The sequence below is a fragment of the Podarcis gaigeae genome (assembly GCF_964106915.1).
Source record: "Podarcis gaigeae genome assembly, chromosome: 9".
Taxonomy (NCBI): Eukaryota; Metazoa; Chordata; class Lepidosauria; order Squamata; family Lacertidae; genus Podarcis; species Podarcis gaigeae.
In genome coordinates, this window is record NC_139685.1 from 11,752,923 (window position 1) to 11,776,816 (window position 23,894).

The following is a 23,894-nucleotide window of genomic DNA, read 5'->3' on the forward strand; positions in this document are numbered from 1 at the left end:
AGAACCGTAGCGCACCAGGAGAAATAAATATATTAAATAATTGAAAGGCTTGTGTGACTTTGTGCCCAAAGTACCCACTTGTGTTTGATTCACTGCTCTGGCCTCAGCAGTGCAGAAAGGCTCCGAGTTCAGTCCTTAGCTCCCCCAGGTTGCATTGAGAAAGATGTCTACCTGAAACCCTGGATGACCTCTGCCTGTTCATGTATTATTATTATTATTATTATTATTATTATTATTTTGCTTATACCCCACCCATCTGGTTGGGTTTCCCCAGCCACTCTGGGCGGCTTCCAGCAAAATATAAAAAATAATTTGGAGCCAAATGGGTCATTTATTTGCTATGAGGCTGCTTTCTATGTTCCTAATTCTGCTGTGCCTGGGGATCAGATGGGATTAGATACAGCGGTTCTCAACCTGTGGATCCCCAGATGTTGTTGGACTACAACTCCCATCATCCCTGACCACTGGTCATGCTGGCAAGGAATGATGGGAGTTGTAGTCCAACAACATCTGGGGACCCACAGGTTGAGAAACACTGGGTTAGAGCATTAGAGGCCACCCATTGCATCGCTGCCTACATCACTGCTCTGAGTTTTCCATCTTCCAGCCAACAAACATGCCTGGGACAAGGACATGCAGAAACATTTAGGATAAGCAGTACTGCAGGTAGGTAATTCTCCCTGTTATGCACTTCAAAAGTAAACTTATTGGGGTATGAAAGAGTGAAGCGTTTCTCTAATTTTAATTCAGAAAACGTGTGCCTCAGCTATCAGCCGGAAACACTGTTCCAGTGGCTTAGTCATCATCACGCTTCCTTGTCACTGTCACCTTTTAACTTTTTTACTTGCTTAGCAACTTCCACATTTTCCAGCATCTGTCTGTGAACTACAGGTGTCCTATGCCTGAGCCTTCCAGAGACTTTGGTGCTGAAACAACAAATTGCTTTCATAAGTTGTGCTAGGTCTATTGGTCCTGCTGGACAGAGCTCTGTTACTTTGGCAGTCCTCCCATTCCTGGTGAACTTGATCTGACTTCTTGCTCCAGCAGCCCAACTGAACTCAGCGATGGGGGTAAGGATGCAATAACAGGGATTCATCCAGTGAATGCAGCTGACAATTTCGAAAGCATTCTGCTTTCTCTTGAGTTAAAGTTCCCCCGCTTCAAGTGTTAATTGTATTAATCAAACTTGATGTTAAATATTGCACGGTGCAAACTGGGATACAAGAAGCCAAGAGGACAAAAACATAATTGGCCTCAAAGGATGTCACCTTTTCTTCTTTTCTGCATTAACTTGAGAAAAGGTAAAGGTAAAGGTAAAGGACTCCTGGACGGTTAAGTCCAGTCAAAGGGAATATGGGGTTGCGGCGCTCATCTCACTTTCAGGCCGAGGGATTTGTCCACAGACAGCTTTCCAGGTCATGTGGCCAGCATGACTAAACCACTTCTGGCACAACGGGACGGAAACCAGAGCACATGGAAACACCATTTACCTTCCCACTGCAGTGGTCCCTATTTATCTACTTGCACTGGCATGCTTTCGAACTGCTAGGTTGGCAGGAGCTGGGACAGAGCAATGGGAGCTCACCCTGTCGTGGGGATTCAAACCACCGACCTTCTGATCGGCAAGCCCAAGAGGCTCAGTGGTTAAGATCACAGCGCTACCTGCATCCCATTAACTTGAGACCTATCCATTAACTCAGGTAAGAAGTTTAAAATAATGAGCAGCACAGCAAAGAACCAACATCTGCAACAGCAAAACAACAATATACCCTTTGACATAAAATGAGTTTTTTCCACCCTTCACATACAGTGGATATCATTTGGAGAGGGAACAGGTTTACCCACTTCCTCAGCGATGTCCCCATGTTCTCTGCTTCATTATAACCTATGTAAGTGAATGTTTCCTATTCATGGAGTTGCTTAAGTTCTCATTGGCAGGGATTTCCCCACATGCCTTGCTCCACCTTCCAGTCTGCTGCTTTTCATTGATGCTACGCGGGTGGCGCTGTGGGTTAAACCACAGAGCCTAGGACTTGCTGATCAGAAGGTCAGTGGTTCGAATCCCTGCAACGGGGTGAGCTCCTGTTGTTCGGTTCCTGCTCCTGCCAACCTAGCAGTTCAAAAGCACGTCAAAGTGCAAGTAGATAAATAGGTACCACTCCGGCAGGAAGGTAAACAGCATTTCCGTGTGCTGCTCTGGTTCACCAGAAGCGGCCTAGTCCTGCTGGCCACATGACCCGGAAGCTGTACGCCGGCTCCCTCGGCCAATAAAGCAAGATGAGCGCTGCAACCCCAGAGTTGGTCACGACTGGACCTAATGGTCAGGGGTCCCTTTACCCTTACCTAACTTTATATTTTACAGTTATGATTTTGATTTGAAATGCTATTTTAGTTTTAATGTAGTTATTTGCATTCCCCCCTCTCTCACGCCCACACTGCCAGCTAATGTCCCAGTTTTGTGAACTATCTTGAGAAGAGTTGATTAACCCTACTGTGCCCTGCACTCCCTTGGGAGGAAAGACCAGATATAAATTTAAATAAATAAATGGTTAAGAATTTCATGCAGGTACTACTGGTTATATTTCTGAGCATATGATTACTAGGAGGGGAAAGCAGGGCAGGTGTTGTTCATCCATTAATATATATATATTATATAAATAAATTATTATGAGCGAATTTTAGAAATTTCATAAAAGAATATGCAGTAAGGCATATTAGACTAAGCAATTCTTAAGATGAAGTCCAAGTTTGGATTGGTTTGAAGAGGGAATACAAAAGATTATTGGGAAGGATATATGCAAGTTTTTAAATAACTTATATAGAATTTAACCACCAAGTTGAAATACAGCATTTAGTTTTGGAAATGAATGAACAACTGCCACCCTGCTTATTCTCTAATAATCATATGCTGATAAATGTAACCAACAGTGTTCAGGAGCAATACTTGTATGAAGTCTTTTACACGGTAATCAGCTCAGAAGGTCAGAGCACTAATGACAAACTGGAAATTAATCATGGCCCCACAGTTACTATTAAGGCAGTAGAGAATCTAATTTTGCAACTGACTAATGATACGTTTCCAGGTGAGGACGGTATTCCTTGTGAAGTTTTTTTAATGTAGTCTGATGGGATCCACCTCTTATGGTCAGTGCCGTGAGCTTAGAAAGTTGCTTTCCCATCCATGGAACTCAAATGCCACTGTTTATATGAGCGGCAGTAGTAAACTTTCCAATAGCGGGCCTATGAGTGACATCTTGGTTCAATTTTATGCCAGATATTTGTTAAGTAAACTTGAGCATCTCCAACCCCATCATTCTTATTTTCCCAGACACTAAGGTCCAGCACCAAGGGCCTTCTGGTGGTTCCCTCACTACGAGCAGTGAGGTTGCAGGGAACCAGGCAAAGGGCCTTCTCATTAGTAGTGCCCTCCCTGTGGGACGCCCTCCCAGAAGATGTCAAAGAAATAAAAAACTACAGTGGTGCCTCAGGTTACAGACGCTTCAGGTTACAGACGCTTCAGGTTTCAGACTCCGCTAATCCAGAAATAGTACCTTGGGTTAAGAACTTTGCTTCAGGATGAGAACAGAAATCGTGTGGCAGCGGCACGGTGGCAGTGGGTAGCTAAAGTGGTACCTCAGGTTAAGAACAGTTTCAGGTTAAGAACAAGCCTCCAGAACAAATTAAGTTCTTAACCCGAGGTACCACTGTATCTGACTTTTAGAAGACATCTGAAGGCAGCCCTGTATAGGGAAGTTTTTAATGTTTGATGTTTACTGTGCTTAATGTTTTAATTGTTGGAAACCACCCTGAGTAGCTGGGGCAACCCAGGCAGATGGGAACAACAACAACAACAACAACAACATCAACACATATATGAAGGATTAGGCAGTACTTAATGGCCCTATCGATGCAGCCCAATAGCAGAACAACTGCTTTGCATATACAGTGATACCTCGGGTTACAGACGCTTCAGGTTACAGACTCCGCTAACCCAGAAATAGTACCTCGGGTTAAGAACTTTGCTTCAGGATGAGAAGAGAAATTGCTCAGTGGCAGGAGGCCCCATTAACTAAAGTGGTACCTCAGGTTAAGAACAGTTTCAGAACAGACCTCCAGAACGAATTAAGTTCTTAACCTGAGGTACCACTGTAGAAGGTCCAAGTCCAATCCCAAGTATCTTCAGGTAGGGGTAGGAGAGACCGATGCCTGAAATGATGGAGAGTGTGAATTTGATGGATTAGTGGTCAAGTCAATATAAGGTAAGTTCTGTGTATCTACATTTTGTGTGAAGCACAATCGGGATTTAGCCATGGTTACTTTACAGGGACTCAGGTGGTGCTGTGATCTAAACCACTGAGCCTCTTGGGCTTGCCGATCAGAAGGTCAGCAGTTCAAATCTGCTCAATGGGATGAGCTCCCGTTGCTCTGTCCCAGCTCCTGCCAACCTAGCAGTTCGAAAGCATACCAGCGCAAGTAGATAAATAGGTACCACTGCAATGGGAAGGTAAATGGCATTTCCATGCGCTCTGGCTTCTGTCACAGTGTCCCATTGCGCCAGAAGTGGTTTAGTTATGCTGGCTGCATGACCCAGTAAAGCTGTCTGCGGACAAACGCCGGCTCCCTCGGCCTGAAAGTGGAAATGAGCATCACACCCCATGGCCGAATTCGACTGGACTTAACCATCCAGGGGTCCTTTATCTTTACCTTACTCTACAGTAGGCAGCTGCTTAGTCCTCAATCATCTTGATCCCTAAATATGTTAATTTAGCAAATTCTCATTGGCCTGCAGCCCTTGTTAATTTAAAAGCTTCTTTTGATATGACTGACAACAATTCTGGGATAAATTGGCAAATGCAAATCTAGCCCACCACTTGCTGCTGCTAGTAAAAACACACCAGAGAGATACAAACCTCAGATTTTAACATCTTCCTCCAGATTTTTGACAAATTGTATTCTAGCAAAACTAAGGAGGGTGTGTATTCTTGTTTTTTTCTATAAATGATATTGGGGCAGACCTTAGCAGACCCCCGCTTGCCAGAAGGGGGTGAGGGTGGAATTAACCATCAATATTTTATTTATGCAGACAACACAGTGCTTTTGCCTCCAACTGAAATAGATCTCCAAATAGACTGTCAGTAGTTCTTTGCACTTATTGTAAAAGAGCTAAAAATAGCGTATGGAAAAAACTCCAGTGTAGCTGGTCTTGCAGTAAATGATTGCCACAGGTACCGCTTCTTTTCTCCTGAAGAGATGCTATTTAGTGCTGTGGTCGTCCGGAAGGTTTGATTCTGATTCAAGTATTGTAGCTGCATTGATATGGACAATAACCCTAGGCCCACTTTCTATCTGTTTGAGGGGGGCAGGATTATCATCAGGATGCAAAAGCTCCTGTTCAAGCTAGCTGGGCATCTAAATGTGCCCAATGAAAGCTATAAATGGTTTCTCTGTCACTGAGGAAATTCAAGTTGCCTATGAGCATTCTACTCATGGGACTCACATCAACCTTTTCATCACAACAAACCTGAAGGATGTGAAGCAGGACCAGTGAGGCGTATTGGCTGGGGAGAGGTACAGTGGTACCTCAGGTTAAGAACTTAATTCATTCTGGAGATCCGTTCTTAACCTGAAACTGTTCTGAACCTGAGGTACCACTTTAGCTAATGGGGCCTCCCGCTGCCGCCATGCCGCCACCGCACAATTTCTGTTCTCATCCTGAAGCAAAGTTCTTAACCCGAGGTACTATTTCTGGGTTAGCAGAGTCTGTAACCTGAAGCATCTGTAACCTGAAGCATCTGTAACCTGAGGTACCACTGTAGTGTATTTTGGGAGAGGCTACAGTGTGTTTCTTTTTTTGTTGTGGTTTGTGATTTTATCTACATTAACCTTTTACTTTTGACAAAAAAGATATTTAATAATAAATTTTGTATACCTTTCCCCCCTAAATTCCAATAAAATCTATTTTTTAAAAAAGTATCCTGGTCATTTAGTGCCCTGTGAAGATACGACAGCCTTGAACTAGAGTTGTGCACAGAGGGCCTCTTGAAGTTCTCAAGAGCAGAGAAACTGGGAGAACCATTTCATTAAACATCTCCAATCAAGTTAGAATTTCTCCACCAGTTTCTTGAGGGTGGGGCCCTTTTTCATAAGGGTTTTTGTTTGCTGTTGGTTTTTGCTGCTGCTGCAAATGCTGCTTTGTTATACAGTGGTACCTTGGGTTACATACGCTTCAGGTTACAGACTCCGCTAACCCAGAAATAGTGCTTAAGGTTAAGATGAGAACAGAAATAATAATAATAATAATAATAAGAAGAAGAAGAAGAAGAAGAAGAAGAAGAAGAAGAAGAAGAAGAAGAAGAAGAAGAAGAAGAAGTTATACCCCACCCATCTGGCTGGGCTTCCCCAGCCACTCTGGGCGGCTTCCAACAAAATATTAAAATACAGTAATGCATCAAACATTAAAAGCTTCCCTAAACAGGGCTGCCTTCAGATGTCTTCTAAAAGTCTAGTAGTTGTTGTTCTCTTTGACATCTGGTGGGAGGGCGTTCCACAGGGCAGCTGCCACTACCGAGAAGGCCCTCTGCCTGGTTCCCTGTAACTTGGCTTCTCGCAGTGAGGGAACCGCCAGAAGGCCCTCGGTGCTGGACCTCAGTGTCTGGGCAGAACAATGGCGCAGCAGCAGCAGGAGGCCCCCATTAGCTAAAGTGGTGCTTCAGGTTAAGAACAGTTTCAGGTGAAGTACGGACCTCCGGAACGAATTAAGTACTTAACCCGAGGTACCACTGTACTCAGCCAGGTTTATACTTTTGGGTGGGTTAGTCTAGAGCTCCCTTCAAATCTCTGATTCTACAAAATAGAAGCTCCACACAGTGCATAACCTGAGTGAGCTCATGAGAATATTCTGTTATTGATTGGACTGTCCTATTTTGACAGCCTACATGAAAAAGTCACCCCCCTAACTCCTTAAAGGCATAAATCTAAGGGTTTGTGTGCTGGTCCCGGGGGGGGGGGGGGTTACCGTGCGGCGTGGTCTAAGTCCAGTCCTAGGTCGAGGGTAAGGAGGCTGTCCATCAGGGGCGAAGCAAGATCCAAAGCGAGGAGTCGGGTGTGGTCAGGAACTCAGGAGAGCAGGTCAGGGTGCCAGAAGGAACAGGTAACCAACAAGGTTGCTCCCACAACCTGGGACTGGGCTGACTGGCATTTATCTCCTCTGAGGCATAGGGCGGCCCCAGTCCACAGGTGACTTGCCTCTCCTGGCCTTAAGGCGAGCACTCCTCCTGTGAGAACTTAGTTCCCTCCGCCTCTCCGCCCTGAGCCTCTGCAGCTCCGGAGAGGCTGGAGGGTTACTGGACCCAGAGGCAACCTCCTCCTCCCCTGACGGGGCTGAGAGTGGAGCCCTTGCAGGCAATGGGTCCTCCATCACCTCCGGAGCCAGAGCGGATTCAGCTGATGTCTGTTCCTGAGGACCCAGCACAGGTGAGGACCCTTCAGGCTCAAGCCCCAGCCCTGGCTCAGCTGGTTCTGGAGGTGGGGACTCCTGTGCAGGCTGGGATTCCTCAGGTTCAGCCTCTGAATCCGATTCCCAGGCCATCACAGTTTGTTTGTATCCCTAGATCTGCTGGAATGGACAAGTTAGAATGTGGTGTATCTTCAGCTCAGCCAGCTGGTTTCCTAGCTCAACGTTCTGGGGCAGGGTGGGGCAGACAAGACAGGCTTACACTGGATCCTTAGTCCATGATTGGTCACGTGACCTGACAATCTGGTGGAATGCGTGGCAGCAAAAAGGCTAGTGCGAGTCAAGCTGTATTGTAATAGCTTGTTTTCATTCTGCCAAGCTTAGACCAGCCCTGCCTAAATGGAGCTTGGATTTGGTATACTTTGAATCAGCTTAATTTAACTTGGCATGAATTTCGCTGGCTTCCCATATTTAAGAGATTGCTTCCTAACATGCACAAACAGGGCAAAATGCTGAATTCCTATTTGCTAATGATCACAAGGAGGCAACGGAGCAAATAGTTATACTTGCCCTGTCAGTATCAAAGCACCATCGAATGTATTTCAATACTATTGGTCCTCTTGATAAAGGGACGTGCATTTGAGATATGCAGATTGTATTCATGATATCCAGATAAACAAATTCATTTCTGGGTTAAAGGGGAAACCAGTTGAATTTTTAAAATCTTGAAAGTTACTATTAATATGATTTATTTTGGTTGTTATTAGTTGTAGTCACACTCCATGGCTAAACAATTAAAACTGAAACTGAATGTGGAGATAACAGAGAATGTAGCCAACTATGGTTCGGTAGCACAAGCTCTCGCCAGAGTTATTTGGACGCTTATGCTGTAGACAGGAAACTGGATTACTGACATTTTATTATTGTAGTTGTATGGTGCTTGGTTGCTGTTCAGATTCTAGCTACTGCCCTGTGATTAGGACGACAGTTGTATTGTGTATTCTGCATTTGTTATGGCCTATGGCTAAAACAAATAAAAGTGAACAGACATAACTGAACTGAGTAGGACAAGATCTAATTTGCAATCTGGTTATCCTGTTATCAGAGATGGATCAAAGCCCAGCTAGAGTGGCACTGTTCCTCTTGCTGCAGTACCCACCTACAGCAACACAGCCATGATGAGGGCATGATATCCTTCTAAGGAGAGAAAACCTTCTAAGAAGAGAAAGAAAGTGCCCTTCCAGGCATCTAGTGCATTCATGATAATTTGCACTAATGATGGTATCAGAGCAGCAAGGCACAATCACACTATCCATACCTTTTGTGACCTGTGAAAGTTTTCGGCCAGTTATACAGCTTCATTTCCAGACAGTGCATGTCCCCAGGGGCGGAGGAAGGCTGTGTGGTGGGGGTGATTTGCCCCAGGTGTCACCACTGAGGGAGTGACAAAATGTCAGACGGCACTCACCATGGGGCCTGCAGCGTGCCTGAGCCACACATCTTTCCTGAGAGAGACGCGGTGGATTGGGCATGCGTAGGCTTCATGCTGCCCAAACGGTCTGCCCGCTGCCTCTCCCCCACCTGTAGGGTGAAGAAGAGGAGGAGTTTGGATTTGATATCCTGCTTTATCGCTACCCGAAGGAGTCTCAAAGCGGCTAACATTCTCCTTTCCCTTCCTCCCCCACAACAAACACTCTGTGAGGTGAATGAGGGTGAGAGACTTCACAGAAGTGTAACAAGCCCAAAGTCACCAGCAGCTGCATGTGGAGAAGCGGGATATCAAACCCGGTTCACCAGATTACGAGTCTACCACTCTTAACCACTACACCACACTGGTGGCTGAATGGGAGGAGGCAGGCAGACTCCAGAGGCCCCACGGGTGTGCCCCGCCCTTGCCCCGCCCCTGGGCACGCCTCCCCAGGTGCCTGAGCGACTTCCTTCACTGCTGCGTTTCCCAAAAGACCCTGCTGAAAACCTGCAACTTTTTATACGACAAATGTTCTAGTTGGTGTGGTTTTTTGCCCTGCTTTTGTGGTGCTTTAGCATAAGAATGTGTGCGTGCACACACCATTCCCTTCAAGTGTCCCATTTTAAGCAAGACATCCCAGATTGACAGAAGCCGCCCCGGCTTCTGAGCTCAATTAGGAATGTCCTATTTTGGCTCCTGTGCTCTGGCTGCAGCAGAGCACGGGACCAAAAGATGCATGTTTTTTGTTCCGTGCTGTGGTGCAAGTTAGCTAGCTCATACTGAAAACCAAACCAAAAACCAGAACCAAAAGAGGCTCTCTTACCTTTGTCCTAACTCTTCTTTCTCCTTCTGCCACAGCACTTCCAGAAGTACTATCAATTCTGTTCTGTGGTAAAGGGCATATGCCATATAGTGAGAGCTTTTGCCACGTATTAAAAGATAAGGTCTACCCCAAGAAAAAGGGACGCGGGTGGTGCTGTGGGTTGAACCACAGAGCCTAGAGCTTGCCAGTCAGAAGGTCGGCGGTTCGAATCCCTGCGACGGGGTGAGCTCCCGTTGTTCGGTCCCTGCTCCTGCCAACCTAGCAGTTCAAAAGCACATCAAAGTGCAAGTAGACAAATAGATACCGCTCTGGCGGGAAGGTAAACGGCGTTTCCGTGCGCTGCTCTGGTTCGCCAGAAGCGGCTTAGTCATGCTGGCCACATGACCCGGAAACTGTACGCCAGCTCCCTCAGCCAATAAAGCGAGATGAGCGCCGCAACCCCAGAGTCAGCCACAACTGGACCTAATGGTCAGGGGTCCCTTTACCCTTTACCCCAAGAAAGGCTGAGTGGCCGAGAGGAACATTTCTGACCAAAGGAGGAGTCTGAGAGGAAAAGGAGAATTGAAAGCTAGACAGGGCAGGGATAACAACAGGAAGGCTGAAGTTCATATATCCAGTTAAATAAGCTTCTGTTTTTAGTCTGCAAGCCTCTATCACTTCATTTGTGTGGAGAAATTATCTTGTTTCCTTCTCCCTGAGGGTTTGTTTTACCTAACGGCTATGTGAAGTTTTCTGTTTGGCAGAACATTCAGTCATGTGAACTCCAACCTGCCAAGGCCAAGGCTTGCCACCTCCATGAGAGCAAGGCCTCAGTTGCGTCTTCTACCGACAGAATTTGAATTACAAGCCCAACTGTGTGGACCAAATCCTCGAGGGAGATGTTCACTGTCAGCAAATATGTCAGCGCTGCAGTAGAATGAAAAATAGCACCACATCTTTGGGCATTTTAAGTGATATCCTTCTGTTTACACTATTAGTTCAATCAACATTACTTTGCTTCTTGCTAAAATAATGACAAGGGGAAAACGTTTGTTCAGACTGTCTGAGAGAAGAGGGAAATGATGTTAGGCACAGAATGGGAGGAAATTATGTTGACTGATAACAAATATAATTAGCTCTGAATTATTTTGGTTGTTATCACTATCATTCTAGGAATGCAAAAATATCTTCCAGCTTTCTCCCCTTCTTTCCCTGAGCCACAATTCTTTATCTTCCGTTTTCTCTTCTATCCTTTTCACCCATCGCACCATGAATTTGGAGAAGATGGAAGCAGTGAAGATGTGGTTTTGTTGGGCCCAGTTTTACATTTTTGGTGCCTGGGTAGAAGCTAAGACCAGTTCTATAGCCCCTCTCACAGAATTGTGGTTCTTGGCCCATGTCCTCCTACCTTGAACGCTTATTTGTGCATCTCTCAGGTGCTATAAGGGTAATTTCAGCGATAGTCTACTGTAAGCATGTATACCCCATGGAATTCTATGGATCTAAATCTTACAGCAGGATCCCCACTGCAGACATTACTTTTATAGCACACAAAGGGTGCGGATGTGACCAAGGATGTGAACCGAACAGCAAGCATGTGACTGAACGGATGAGGTTGGAAGCACAAGTCTATGTGCTATAATCTATGCGGGACTATCCTTGAATACTATTTGGGAATGCTAACTGGTTCAAAATATGGGAACTCTGCTGTTGATTAAGTTTAGCCCTTACCTGGGCTGAATTTGGCTGGCTTGGGGCTCCTCTCAAATTAGAAAGGCAGTGATTTAAATCCATAAAGGTGTGTGTGTGCTGGGATGGAGAATGAAATATGGTGAATGATTATAGTGGGGTAGAGCGTGTGTACCACAATTCCTTCCCACCACCCCCTTTTAAAAACAGGGATTGGAGGTTTTTTAAAATACCTGTCATGGAAAATGACAGAACTTCTAAAAGGTCAAGTGTAACCTCGCTGCCCTCATTTTGGGAGGGAAAACTTGACTGGCAGAGCTTCTGCCACTGCTATTGCTGGCTCACCTCTAATCATACCAGAACAGTGTATAAGATTATAAGAACATTCAGTGGTTTTTTAAAGGAAAAAGGGTGCTAGTACTCACCATGAAGTTGTTAACAGTTGGAAGAAAGGGTGGCAGTACTGTGTGCCCTTGAGTACCCCCAGAAAAAAGCATTGAGAACTGGTAGCCAGTTGGCTTTTAGGCACAATTCAAGGTTAATAATAATAATAATAATAATTTATTATTTATACCCCGCCCATCTGGCTGGGCTTCCCCAGCCACTCTGGGCGGCTTCCAACAAAATATTAAAATACAGTAATGTATCAAACATTTAAAAATACAGTAATGTATCAAACATTAAAAGTTTCCCTAAACAGGGCTGCCTTCAGATGTCTTCTAAAAGTCTGGTAGTTGTTGTTCTCTTTGACATCTGGTGGGAGGGTGTTCCACAGGGCGGGTGCCACTACCGAGAAGGCCCTCTGCCTGGTTCCCTGTAACTTGGCTTCTCGCAGTGAGGGAATGGCCAGAAGGCCCTCGGAGCTGAATCTCAGTGTCTGGGTAGAGCGATGGGGGTGGAGACGCTCCTTCAGGTTCCTACCTTTACAGATGAAATGGCTTGTGTCAGGGGTTCAGAAGGAGAGACACAGGAGGGGGAGCAAATGGAGAGTGAGGAGGAGGAGTACGAGGGGGGCGCAGGCAGTGACAGTGGCCAGAGTTATTCCACAAGCCTCTCTAGCGAATCGGAGGACTCACAGAAGGGAGCGCCGGTGGCCAGAGCGAGGGGGGTTCCAGGGGGGAAGCCCCAGGAGGAAGGGGCCAGCGGGGAGTCCCTGAGCAGCAGTTGGAGATCAGGACCAGCGTCTCCACCAGAGCGCAGTGGGGAGGGGGAGTCCCAGGAGTCGGGACCAGTGTCCTCACCACCAGAGGGAGGAGAGGAGTCAGGTTTGGCAACGCCCACATCAGGAAGCGGGGAAACGGTCAGAAGGAAAGTCACCGGCTGGGCGCGCGCGCCAAGTTCAAATGTACAGGAGCGCGGCACAGCGGGGAGCCCGGGAAGGGAGCCAGGTCCTAAAGCCCGCCGGAGGGAGGGACAAGACTCAGGGGGCTCAGCGTCAGAGGAGTCCAGGAAGGAGGAAACCCCAGAGGGCAGAAGGACCCAGCGAAGGAAAGAACAGCGTAAGAGGTGGAGCCGGGCTAGAATCTTAAACTGGTGTGGGTGGAGCAGTGAGTCAGAGGGGACTTAGCCGGTCTAGCGTCAAGACGTGGGTCTGCGCGCCCAGAGCTTTGAAATGGAAACTAAACTTCAATAAAGACTTTTGTACATTATATCCACCGGGCGTTGGTCCTCTGTGAGCTGGGATCTAGAGGCAGACCTGACAGCTTGCAACTAGGGTACACCAAGGAATGGTTTCTACCATCCGACCCATCTTGCTAGTTAGCATCTCCCATCTGCTCTGGCTCTGGGAAAGTCTGAGGCATCTTATGAGATCTTCCATTGAGGACAACAGCCACCAGAGTGTAGGCTGATGGCAACAAGAAGCAGGGCCTTCACCATGGTGGCACCAAGCACACAGCCAGTGGCGGCAGGGCCAGCATGTCTGACATGCCTGTATATAGGGCATGACTGGCATATACAACCCCTCTTCATACATTCAGGAGTGGGGGTTTTGTGAACACACACCCCTGAGAGATGCTGCCTTAAGTGACACCCCCACCCTATGCATAATGTACTGTTCCACCCTATTGTTTCAGCCTATGGTCCTGCAAAATCAAAGGTCACCTCCAAATTTATAGTTTGCCAAAGAAAATCAATTAAACTCCTTTAACACAAAACCCATAATTCAGAAGCTCCAGCGGCATGAATTCCATTCGCTGGTGTCTGACTTCCATCATGCAACCCTTAGTTATTTCATTTAGAGAAAAATGGGGCAGTGTCCTTTTACCTCGCAGTTCCCAGTTTTTAATGAAGCCTCTAAAATTTAGTCTTGTGGAGAGGAAAGGTTGCCTTCCATGTATTTCATCCGAAGGGCTAATTACAGAGAAGGTGGTTTATGTTCATAAAACCAGATGGAAACCCATGTGCAGATCCTTCCCCTCCTTGTGCTCTTTTCCTGCCTAGTGTCTTGACGCTGCTGACAGCTTCGTGGGTCACCCAGGATGAATAAGTCACCTGGACCTGGGAACCAGCCAGCTAATGTAATGGACTGTCAATGTGTGTCCAGATCGACAGCAATCGATGGGGCAAGCTTAAAAAGAATAATTAGAGGTGACGCGAAAGAAAGACTCTGAATACAGTGAGTGGAGTACAATACAGCTCATTAGTGGGCTTCCGAGGCCAGAGTCCCTTGCCCTTGGCAGTACTAGAGGTCTCCAGCTTCCTTTCTTTGGGCTTTGGGCCATAGCAACTGGAGGGTGGCAGGCAGAATTGTTTGTTCAATTCCTTCGCTGCATTTGGCTAGCGCAAGTTGCTGGCACCATACAGCAGTCATTTGTAGAAAGGCATTCATATACAACGTGATTGGCTGCTCTGCTCTCTGTAGCCAATTGCAAGTCATTAGAGAGTTCTCCGGCAGTCTTCATTGGATGAAGCTCAAGATGCAGAATAGAATTCGACAAAGGTCCCCCTGGTTTGTAGCCTCCTCCGTACCCAGGGGGCAAACTGGCATGTTATGACCTGAAGTCTCTTTGTCTCTTGCTGCCACAAGAAAAGCCACTTTGGCATGAGGAAATTTGTAGTGGACCAACAGGGAGTATGTGTGTACTCAAGCCTTATCCACACACAGTTTTTTTGGCTTCAGACTTTCTTCAAGTTGCTTTCCACCGCATATTCCCTAAAGGAGCAAATGGCAGCTAATCACTTATACGAATTATTATTAAAGTAAGTACGTGGGTGGTGCTGTGGGTTAAGCCACAGAGCCTAGGACTTGCCGATCAGAAGGTCGGTGGTTTGAACCCCCGCAACGGGGTGAGCTCCCATTGCTCGGTCCCTGCTCCTGCCAACCTAGCAGTTCAAAAGCACGTCAAAGTGCAAGTAGATAAATAGGTACCGCTCCGGCGGGAAGGTAAACGGTGTTTCCGTGCGCTGCTCTGGTTCGCCAGAAGCGGCTTAGTCATGCTGGCCACATGACCTGGAAGCTGTACGCCAGCTCCCTCGGCCAATAAAGTGAGATGAGCGCCGCATCCCCAGAGTCGGTCATGACTGGACCTAATGGTCAGGGGTCCCTTTACCTTTAAGTATGGGTATTGTGGGAAATTGCTAGGATGGGGTCCAAACCCAACAACCTCCCCTGGTTTTCACAATTTCTTGGTACAGTGGTACCTCGGGTTACAGACGCTTCAGGTTACAGACTCAGTTACCATACAAATAGTACCTTGGGTTAAGAACTTTGCTTCAGGATAAGAACAGAAATTGTGTAGCGGCAGTGGGAGGCCCCATTAGCTAAAGTGGTGCTTCAGGTTAATAACAGTTTCAGGTTAAGAATGGACCTCCAGAACGAATTAAGTTCTTAACCCGAGGTACCACTGTAATAGCAAGCCTCAGCTCTCCCCCAGCAGACATACTCATTTTGTTGCCATTTCCCGTTCTCCATGCTGTCATTTACTTCGTCATCGGATCAAGGTGGCCCCTACCTGCCTTGCCTTGCATTTCTTTTCAGATTAAATGTGATGCCAGGGTTGGAGATAATCCTTCTCCCTGGTTACAGGTCTGTGGCTGGAAGAAACAGTTCCTTCCTTCCTGTGGTGCCAGAAAGTTAGAGAACCCAGGAAATTGACTTGTAATGGGCATTCCATCGTAACCTAGCCCAGGAGTGAGAAACCTTTTGTCTGAGGGTCAGTCTCTTCTGAGCAACCTTCCAAGGACCACATGCCAATCATGGTGGGGCGGAGGCAAAGGTGGGCGGAGCAATTAATGTAAATTGTAGCTTTGCGCTTGCACACAAACACACATCCCCTATCATCCATCAGGAGAAGCAGAGGGCATGATAAGATTCTGAGGATCCTTTCCAGTCAGGCAAAGTCATAGAATCATGTTGTTGTTGAGTCGTTTAGTCGTGTCCGACTCTTCGTGACCCCATGGACCAGAGCATGCCAGGCACTCCTGTCTTCCACTGACTCCCACAGTTTGGTCAAACTCATGCTGGTAGCTTCGAGAACACTATCCCACCATCTCGTCCTCTGTCATCCCCTTCTCCTTGTGCCCTCCATCTTTCCCAACATCAGGGTCTTTTCCAGGGAGTCTTCTCTTCTCATGAGGTGGCCAAAGTATTGGAGTCTCAGCTTCACGATCTGTCCTTCCAGTGAGCACTCAGGGCTGATTTCCTTCAGAATTGAGAGGTTTGATCTTCTTGCAGTCCATGGGACTCTCAAGAGTCTCCTCCAGCACCATAATTCAAAAGCATCAATTCTTCGGCAACCAGCCTTCTTTATGGTCCAGCTTTCACTTCCATACATCACCACTGGGAAAACCATAGCTTTTACTATACAGACCTTTGTTGGCAAGGTGATGTCTCTGCTTTTTAAGATGCTGTCTAGGTTTGTCATTGCTTTTCTCCCAAGAAGCAGATGTCTTTTAATTTTGTGACTGCTGTCACCATCTGCAGTGATCATGGAGCCCAAGAAAGTAAAATTTCTCACTGCCTCCATTTCTTCCCCTTTTATTTGCCAGGAGGTGATGGGACCAGTGGCCATGATCTTTGTTTTTTTGATGTTGAGCTTCAGACCATATTTTGCGCTCTCCTCTTTCACCCTCATTAAAGGTTCTTTAATTGCTCCTCACTTTCTGCCATGGAATCATAGAATTGAGGTGAGGAGAGTAGCCCACACATTTGCCCGCTGTCATAGCGCAACTTCTTTTGTTATGGTGGTGCTTAAGTGGCAACCATGATCATTATCTCACAAAGAAACTGACTAGTTCAACAACTGAATCCTCCATTAGATCTCAACTCCTACTGGGTACAGGAAGAAGGGGCTGAGGACGCCATGTAGACCGACCACCCCACAAACTCACAACAGTATCATAATGCTGTTCCCTAGTTCCCAACCTCAACTGCAAGGAACCCCGTAGGTGTGACCATATGTGTCTACATCAGAGAAGGGGAAGCTGTAGCCCTGTGGTTGCTGTACTCCAGCTTCCATCAGCCCCAGCCAGCATAATCTATAGTCGAAGATGATGGAGTCCAGCAACATCTGAAACATAACAGGTTCCTCATCCCTGATCTATGCCACCAGGTGTCTTTGCAAAAAGAAGTCCTCCCTCTAGGTAACCCTGAGCCATCATCATGATAGGCATTTTGCTTGTTCTTAAGATAGCACAGAGAAACGTATAATTATGTGGTTGTAATGCTGCTCTAAATGACTAGAAAGGATGGATATAATTGAAAAGGGAGAGTGCATCTATGTTATCTGACTTACGGACACCAGCTAATATATTCTATGCATCAAAGGAAAAGAGAAAGAGCACAAATAGACCTAACCTCATCAATTACATCAAAGCATCCAGATTTCAGAAATGGGGGGGGGGGGGAGTATTGAAATGTGAATCAAAGATGCAAACCTTCTCATAGGTGAGAAGAAGAATATGTGCTCTTGTGTAATATAGCCTGCATGACTCAAATGCTTGCCTTCTAGTATCCTTCCATTTATAAAACGGTGCATAATTTCAGTTTTCCCTATTTATCAGGAATAGTCCTGTTCTATGACACATCTTTCGTGGGCTGCAGAGCCTGATCTCCCTGGGGATACCCTTGCAAAATGTTGGGATTGTGGTAAACTAGAGCTGCCATTCTTCTGGTTTCAATCTCCCTTGCTACAGATTGCTAGACGTTAAACTTTTGAGTTGGGGATGTGTGCATTTTTAAGCCGATATTTCTATCTCTCCACGGATGTGCTATATAAGGTTTTAAATTGATTGCTCTTAATCTAGCTGACTTTTTAGGGTTTTAGGATCGCTTTAAAGGCTTAACAAGTGGGGCTCTGCAGCAAAGCGTTACAGAATGGAGTGCGGCTGTTGAGATTTTTATTGCTATTCCATCCAGTTTTCTGCAACAATCATTCAGCATCCCATATGCACAGAATATGCTCAGTCTGCATTGGGCTGTTCAGGTTCTTCTGTCCCCCATTCAGTTTTGTTTTTGTGAATGTGGGCAATTGGCACCCAATCCCAGCTTCTCTTAACATCATGGATTTCTCAATTGACTTCTATGGGCAGCTATCTCTTCAGGCCTGGATACATTTTAAAATGGCTATTCAGTGTAAACCAGAAAAATAGCCTATCTAGACAATGGAATGGTTATCTCAACCTTTTTCTATATACCGACATGCCTTCTTTTCCAGCCGATCCACTCTGTTTCTCCTCCTACCAGCTTTGTGTTCCCCAACAGTCAGCCAAGCAAACAATTCAAGCCCACTGAATGAATTCTGTCCTCACTGAGCTGTTTTGAGGTTTACCCTTTAGAGGGTGCTTTTTAAAAAAACTGGGCAAAACTACTTTACACTTCTGGGGGTTTCCCTGAGTCTGTTGATAACTCTCGTGTGTGTGTGTGTGTGTGTGTGTGTGTGTGTTCACATGCTGTTGTGGCTATGTAAGTGCTTGCCCTCTCCCCTAAAAGATCAGAAATAGAATATAAAGTGTTTGCATTGTGCTCTTATTTCTTTTCTTGTGTGCTCCTTTGAGTGCTCTTTGGCAGACAGTGCCCCTTGCAAATGCCTGAAATAAATATTAAATAATAATCCTCTTGTTTATCTCTTGAGCGCAGGCATGTGAGCAGCGTGACTCTGGGGCTCTGTGTAGTGCAAAGCCTGCTGCCGCTTGCACAGTCCATTTATGTCGACTGATTAATCACATTTATAGCCCCCTTTTAAAAATAAAACAAATGACTTACAATGTAGTGAACATAATTGAATCGCAACTCAGATCACAATTAGAGATCCTAAAATCAACATACACTAAAAAGAAACATGAGGGATAAAACTTCAAGCCATGGAGCAAAATGGTACTCAGACCCCTTGGATCTAGTCCAACTCCTCAAAAGGTAAAGGTAAAGGTACCCCTGACAGTTAAGTCCAGTCGCGAACAACTCTGGGCTTGTGGTGCTCATCTCACTTTACAGGCTGGGGGAGCCGGCGTTTGTCTGCTTCCACAGACAGTTTTTCCAGGTCATGTGGCCAGCATGACTAGGCCACTTCTGGCGAAGCAAGAGCAGCACACAGAAACACTGTTTACCTTCTCACCAGAGCAGTACCTGTTTATCTACTTGCACTGAGTGCTTTTGAACTGCTAGGTTGGCAGGAGCTGGGACTGAACAATGGGAGCTCACTCCGTCACGGGGATTCGAACCACTGACCTTCTGATCAGCAAGTCCAAGCAGCACAGTGGTTTAAACCACAGCATCACCCACATCCCAGTTAGTCTAACTCCTTAGTGTCTTCTTATAAAGCAGGAAACTTGCGGTAAGAAGGGCGTCAGAAAAAGTATCATACAGTGGTACCTCGAGTTAAGAACTTAATTCGTTCTGGAGATCTGTTCTTAACCTGAAACTGTTATTAACCTGAGGTACCACTTTAGCTAATGGGGCCTCCCATTGCTGTCGCGCCACTGCTGCGCAATTTCTGTTCTCATTCTAAAGCAAAGTTCTTAACCCAAGGTACTATTTCTGGTTTAGCGGAGTCTGTAACCTGAAGCATCTGTAACCTGAAGCATCTGTAACCCGAGGTACCACTGTAATGGAAAGGTCTCTGACAGCCACTTGCCCAAAGAGTTTGCCCATTTTCCTGAAGGACAGTCTAAACTAGATGTTACGGGGAGCATGTTTAAGAGTTTGTTTTTTATCCTGTGTTCTGCCACAAAGCTTAGGACTTTGTGAGTCACCCATGTGCCAAACCATGTCATTCAGGTATGGAATTCAGGTATGGAATGTCTTTCTACTGATGAAGCTAAGCACATGTGGGCTGGTAACCAGAATAGGAAACTTCATGAGAACCATTTCTAAGTTGCTTTGAGATCTTCTGACAAAGAATGGCATTGAGGTGTAATGCATTCATGCCACAAGTCGCACCGAGTACTGTGAATGGAAGTGCATCAGATTATTTACATCTACAGTGGTTCATATCCATACAAACATTCATCGTTTCCCATCCAGGAAGGAATCTATGCTTGGAATCTGCTTTCATATTCACACATTTCCCTTGCTTGGATCAGTGTGACAATGTTCATCTTTGCTCAAGTATTACCAATGGACATCCATTCATAATCTCTGGAAGATGGATGTATTTTATTTTCCCTTTTAAATCGCAGAAATCTGCCCTGTTTCAGCTTGATATGAAGATAAAATATATTGGTTGGTGAGCTATGACAAGGCTACAGTAAGGACACCGGCTGCCGGCATGATACATTTGCTCGTCCGGTACCTCCCAACCTTTCACAGGTGCTTGTGTTGTAATGAAGACAAATATATCCATTTATTTCTCCAGGTTTTAAGGAAGGTAAAAATAGAGCTATTACAATTAAAGATCCCTTCTGGCATTTATTTGTATATTACCTTTCAACCACATCCTGGACTATTCGTTCAAGGTCAAAATCACTGCACATTATGCCTGTATTAAGGGAGAGGAGTATATAGAGTCCACACAGAGACACAGATCTCTGCCCCTTTAAAATACAGAAACTTGTGGAATACAAAATACTACTGTGAATACAAATACTTTTGTATTTTTAATCACCCTTCACTATATGATCCCCGCAACTACTCTATTCCGAACTTAAAAATGGAAAGCATAATATTGGTGGTCAACAAAAGAGGTTTAAAGAATCTCTCAAGGCAAATCTTAAAAAAAAATGTAGTATAAACACTGACAACTGGGAAACACTGGCCTGCAAGCACTCCAGTTGAAGAACAGCCTTTACGAAAGGTGTCATGGGCTTTGAAGACGCTCAAACTCAGGATGCAAGGGAGAAACGTACTAAGAGGAAGGCACGCTTGGCAAATCCACACCATGATCAACTCCCGCCCAGAAACCTATGTCCCCACTGTGGAAGGACGTGTGGATCCAGAATTGGCCTCCACAGTCACTTACGGGCTCACTGTTAAAACCATGTTTATGGAGGACATTCTTTATGGAAGAAATAGACTATAAGGTCCCACAATAGGTAATCTGAAAAAATATAATACAATACAAGAAAAACACACCCACCCTAAAATCTCATACAATAAAGTGCATATCAGCAAACCAGAGGATATACATGGAAACGTTAACAACACTAGATAACCTGCCAAAAGTTACAGAAAAGAGGTGTACCTTCAATGACTGCCTAAAGTTGGGAAGATGTGGCACCTGTCTCACTGCTATAGGGAGTGAGTTCCACAGTTTGGGGACCCTTGCAGAGAAGGGTCTCTCACAGGCTACAAAACCCTTATCAACACACTCTCACACACACCCTGAGGGAGACTGCACCAGAAGAAAAGCTTTTCCAACAGATTGTAATACCCTGACTGGCACATAGAGGTGGAGACACTCTCACAGGTATCTGTGACCAAAGTTGTGACTGGACAAACTTGTGTAGAGCTTTGGATTGAGTACATAAAAGAAAATTATTATTATTATTATTATTATTATTATTATTATTATTATTATTATTATTTATTTGTACCCCACCCATCTGGCTGGGTTTCCCCAGCCACTCTGGGCAGCTTCCAACAAAGACAAAAAATACACTAAAATGTCACACATTAAAAACTTCACTGTCTTCTGAATGTCAGGTAGTTGTTTATCTCTTTGATATCTGATGGAAGGGTGTTCCACAGGGTGGGCGCCACTACCAAGAAGGCCCTCTGCCTGGTTCCCTGTAGCTTTGCTTCTCGCAATGAAGGAACCACCAGAAGGCCCTTGGCGCTGGACCTCAGTGTCCGAGCAGAATGGTGGGGGTGGAGACGCTCCTTCAGATATACTGGGCCAAGGCAGTTTAGGGCTTTAAAGGTCAGCACCAACACTTTGAATTGTGCTCTGAAACATACTGGGAGCCAGTGTAGGTCTTTCAAGACCAGTGTTATGTGGTCTCGGCAGCCGCCCCCAGTCACCAGTCTAGCTGCCACATTCTGGATTAGTTGTAGTTTCCGGGTCACCTTCAAAGGTAGTCCCACGTAGAGCGTATTGCAGTAGTCCAAGTGGGAGATAACTAGCAACCAGTGCTGCTGTTTCAGGACAGGATCAGGCTTGCTGATCCTAATTGATGTTCTAGCCCAAAGACAGATGGTGGCATTCTGCACTAGTTGTAGCCTCTGGACCATCTTCAAGTGAGGCCTCAGAGGATGCCAGAGCATGGAGTACAGTGGCCATTCATGTCCAGCAAGGGTAGTAGCTCCTAGTCAGAGAAGCCACCTGGGCCTCAAGTAGTGTCAGGGACTGGGCAGAGGAGGAAGACACTGGAGAGGGAGGTGATGGGGCTGGGCAGAGGAGAAGCAGTAGTGGAGACCGCCTCTTCATCCTGACTCTTCCAGTGAGGAGGAGGAGGAAGACAGTACAGTGGTACCTCGGGTTACATACGTTTCAAGTTACAGACTCTGCTAACCAAGAAATAGTACTTCAGGTTAAAAACTTTGCTTCAGGATGAGAACAGAAATCGTGCTCTGGCGGTGCAGCAGCAGCAGGAGGTCCCATTAGCTAAAGTGGTGCTTCAGGTTAAGAACAGTTTCAGGTTAAGAACAGACCTCCGGAACGAATTAAGTACTTAACTCGAGGTACCACTGTATAGATTTATAAGAGGAGTTTGCAGGAGGTCACAGCTCAGAGGCAGATAAGGGGTGAAGTTGGGAAATAATGGGAGAGAAGGAGCAGGCGGAGCTGGAGCAGTAGCTGGCTGACACATTGTCACTAGAAAGCTTTCCACACCCACCATCTCCCAGAACCTGGCGAGCCTTAAAAATAGGAGAGCAAAGAGCTAAAAGACAGAGGACACTTAGCAGCACCCATAGAACAGATGATGATGACAAATTAGGAAGTGGGGGAGAAGGAGGGGTGGAGATTCACTCGGGACAATGCCATTATCCAAGAGGCCGGGTTCTATAGCCTCTCTCTGTAAAGTTTGAAATAAAAAAGGACTGTAAGACGCTTTCCCTTGTTTTTATACTTTCCTGCGCAACCAGCTGGGAGCCATTGACAGCACCCTGAGAAGATTGTCCCTGGGAGGGTCAGGATGGAGAGACAGACTCCACCACTCCTCCTCCTCTGCCCAGTCCCTGACAAGTGGCAATAATGACTCCAGGATAGACCCCCGTTATGTACCGAGTGCAAGCTCATCCAGAAAAGGCCACCTCATGGACCCGATGACTTGGGACACATAGCATGTTTCTTTTATCTGGATTCAGCTTCAATTCGTGGATGATGAAGAGACTGAGATGTATGCAAACCGCCTCTGAAGAAGGGACGCCTGCTAAAGAAAGGATCCCATAGATTCCCTGAATAAATCTTTAAATAAATAGAGTCCCCAATAAATCTTTTAAAAATCAAAATGTTTATGAAAGGCACATATTTCTTTATTTTGTTAGTTCAACCTTTTCTCTCAGCACTGAAACGTATCTTTTCTTTGTCTCAGAAAGACCTCTTCTTCCAAAAACATTTCATGAATTTCAAGTCTTAATTATTATTATTTTTAAAAAGCCAAACCAAATCACAAAAGTCTCCCATTGTACTAAGACTAAACAAAATAATGTTATTGAAAAAGAACAAGATGTTACCAGGTGTTTGGAATAGAATGGAATTGTTGGTTGCAAGTCAGAGTCCTGATTTGAACTGCAGGCTGGAGGATCCCAACCTCTGAGTTAAAGAAACATTTATGCTCACTCTTCGCTCTCACTCTTGAAAAAGATAGTTTCCTAGGATGTCCTGGTGTCCTCTTTCCGACTAGAAAACCCAGCATTTCAAGGTCTGCCGAGAAAAGTGTCAACTTTCTGTACCAAATATACAGGATGAGAAAAAGTGGCTGGTGGATGATCTTTCTTTCTTTCCTTCCTTTTATCTAAAGGCAAGCCAGAAGCCGAATTGTTGCTGCTATGCCAGCATTGTGTGAATTGGTACTCCTTGCTTGCACAAGAGAAAGGAAAAAATGTCATTTCCATTCCTTTCCAGAGACAGCACAAGGTGGGGAAATGAGCAAGGAGGAGCCTC

General features: G+C 45.7%; 1 long non-coding RNA gene across 1 annotated transcript; it reads left to right on the forward strand.

Annotated features, from left to right (window-relative positions):
- Positions 1-1,822: 1,822 nt before the first annotated feature.
- LOC310852169 lies at positions 1,823-23,171 on the forward strand. Its single transcript, XR_014568003.1, has 3 exons — positions 1,823-1,889; positions 13,855-14,029; positions 23,096-23,171. It is a non-coding gene; the product is annotated as an uncharacterized lncRNA (long non-coding RNA).
- Positions 23,172-23,894: the final 723 nt, after the last annotated feature.